This window comes from Carlito syrichta, unplaced genomic scaffold, assembly GCF_000164805.1.
Source record: "Carlito syrichta isolate Samal-C Ts95f unplaced genomic scaffold, Tarsius_syrichta-2.0.1 Scaffold306507, whole genome shotgun sequence".
Taxonomy (NCBI): domain Eukaryota; kingdom Metazoa; phylum Chordata; class Mammalia; order Primates; family Tarsiidae; genus Carlito; species Carlito syrichta.
Genome location: NW_007250603.1, coordinates 42,982 through 45,963, shown reverse-complemented (window position 1 = coordinate 45,963; position 2,982 = coordinate 42,982). Strand labels below are relative to the sequence as shown.

Sequence of the window (2,982 nt, the reverse complement as noted above, 5' to 3'; positions counted from 1 at the left end):
GAGAGAGAGAGAGAGAGAGAGAGAGAGAGAGAGAGAGAGAGAGAGAGAGACCTTTGAGTACTTAATAGGGTAACGTAATTAATCATTTCTTATTGACTATTTGATAGTCTTTTAAGACAATGATTCTGAAACTTTTTGTACTTAGAGTTCTTTTTTTAGTTTTTAATGTAAAATTCAGGGTTAAGTATACAGGTCTCCCCTTGTGTAATACTGCCCCTGGATGCCCAGATAATATGTATAAGAATCTGCTTATCCTTTCCTATAGAAATAAAAATCAATTTAAAGAAAGGTTCAAAAACTGTCAAACATAGATCTGAAAGAGAGAACTAGATACTCACTAGTCGATCTTGGTCATTTAGGAGTGAAGATATAGCTTTTCTTAAACTTTGTACTTCAGCTGGTTTGGTGATAGACTGGGCTACAGACCCCTGCTTCCCTTCCTCTGACTTTTGGAATTTATCCAGTTCATTCCACAGGTGATCTCTCTCATTCTGTAGACTGGTCATAAAGTATCTGTAACTGCTTTATGCTTTATGCTTGGAAAAGGACTGTACTTTGTTGTAAGAATCTTCTACTTGTGAGGACTAGTGAAGCGGTTGCTCATCTTTGGATAGGAGCTGTTGGTTAAGTTTCTCAAGATGAGACAGGCTGTTCTCCTCCATGGAGTTCTTTGGAAACTTACCTTTAGAAAGAAGAGCATCTCTCTCTGTGTTTAAGAGGCCCTGTTGTTCTCTCAGCTGTGCCAGCTCCTTCAGACTGGCATCATATTTCCTTTTCAGTTCATCAAGCTCCTTGTTGGCTTGATCTCTACTATTCTACAAGGAATTCACAGACCTTCCAAAAGACTGAATTTGTGCTGTGAGATTTTTATTTTCTTTGGTGATCATGAGTAATTTCTGTTCCATCTCCTCAGATCTCTCGCTAGTTCTGCCACCCTCTCTTCTGCTGTTGTGATTTCATTTCACATTATCCCTGCATCATGATGAAGATGCTTTAATTCTTTCTTCAGTTTATCTTTCAATTTCGCCTACCTTCTTGGCAGCTTCCTTTCAAACATAAACCAATTCCTCTTCTACTTCTGTAATTCTCTTCTGAGAGGAGGAAAGCATAGTGCTTAGCCTCTGTACTTCCTCTTCTTTTACTTTCAATTGGGCATGATATTCTCCTAACATACCTTCTTCTTGCAAGGCTGTCACTTATCTCTTTAGTTGGGATATAGATACTTTCAAACTCTCAATCTCTTTAGATAAACTTCCTTTCTCCTCTTGTAGGACATTAGAGGACTTCTGTAGGTCCTCCTTTGCTTCTTCAGATTTCTTCAGCTTTTCTTCTAGTTTAACATACTCATTTTTCAGCTTCTTATTTTGCTGAAGTTGAACTTCAAGAAGTTGCTTTTGCTGACAGTCCTTTATTGATATCACTTGGTTCAGGTCTTCTCTATATTGAATCAGTTTTGCAGCTAGCTAGGCATTCTCAGAATTGAGATCATTCACATAACTTTTCAAGCCTTGAATTTCTTCCTTAAAGCAGCTGAGACTTTGATTTTCCAGTAAAGATCTGTCCATTTCTAAAATGAGTTTGTCTCTTTCTTCCTGAAGAAGAGCTAATCTGCCTTAGAATGTATCTTTTTCCTTATTTTGAGCAGAAACTTGTCTTTCCACATCTGCCAAAGATTTGGTAAGTTGTTCAGTGGTATCTCTAGCCAAAGACAATTCTTCTTGGAGACTTTTGTTTTCTTTTAGTGCTTGTTTTTGGGAAGCCAGGGCAGTCTGCAATTTCCTCTGTATTTGTTGCTTTGCTCTAATTTCTTCTTCAGTCATTGCGGGCTTTTGCTTCATTTCACAGAGTTCCACCTGTAACTGCTTTATGCTTTTATCATGTTCTTTGGCTTGCATCTCTGGCTGTGTAAGCAAAGCCTTAATTAAATCTTCTTGTTCTATTATCTCTGTCTGTATTTTAGCAAGAATTTCTTCTTTCTCACTAAGTTGTCCAGAAAGGAAGCTAACTTATTCTTCCTCCTTGCTTATAAGTTTTTGTAATTCATCTACTCAGGCCATAATTCTTTTAGATTTCTTAAGCCAGCAATTTCTAGTTGACTGCTTTCCAATTTCTGCTTCAGGCTTTCTGCATGGGCTTCAGCTTCTTGGGATCCTGTCTTTAGACTCTGAGTTTCTAAACTCTGTTTATTTATCTGCTCTTGTGACTAAAATACCTCTTCTGATTGTTTAGTAAGCTCATTTGTTGTAAAACTAACTTTTAATTCTAACTTCTCTTTCTCAGACTCTAGTTCTTTCAGCTGGGCGTTAATCTGGGCAATGTAAGTGTTTCCCTGCAAAGCACTTGCATCTCCAGAATGAGAAAGCCGTTCTGAGCACAAGTCAGACTCTAAAACAAGTTGCTGTTGGATGCCGTTCTGTGGCTTTGAATAAAGGTTCTTCTAAACCCAGAGTAGAAGAGCCCAGTTCCTGCTTGTCATTGCCTGGGAGTTTTCCACCTATGGGATCCCTTACTTGAACCTGGAGTTGTCTTAGTTGGTCTCCAATGTTCTCCTTTTCCTTGCATTGCTCATCAAACTGTTCTTGCAAGCAATTATAGTCATCTTTCTGTTGCGTTAACTCCTCCCTAAGATGTTTTTCTTTCTCCTGTGCCTTTTTAAAAATCACTTTGTGGGAGATTAAGACTTCCTGTAGCTTCTTTTGAAGTTGTTCCTTTTCTTTTTCAAGGCCCAGTATCTTTTCGTCCAGTTCTGCTTTCCAGTGTTCACCTCTACCTGCACCAGGTAGACTGATCGTCACTGTTTTTTTAACCAGGTGCTGCCGAGTTTCCATCACCGGCATTCTTGTTCCTTGTTTTTGTTTTGTTTTGTTTTGTTTGAGTTGGAGTCTCATTCTGTCGCCCAGGCTGGAGTGCAGTGGCCGCTCTCGGCCACCGCAGCCTCGACCCACTGGGCTCCGGCGATCCTTCCGCCTCAGCCTTCCGAGT

The 2,982-nt window shown here is 39.5% G+C and overlaps 1 pseudogene; it reads right to left on the bottom strand.

The window, feature by feature from the left end:
• Positions 1-326: 326 nt before the first annotated feature.
• LOC103265377 overlaps positions 327-2,982 on the bottom strand; it is a 14,314-nt pseudogene continuing 11,658 nt past the window's right edge.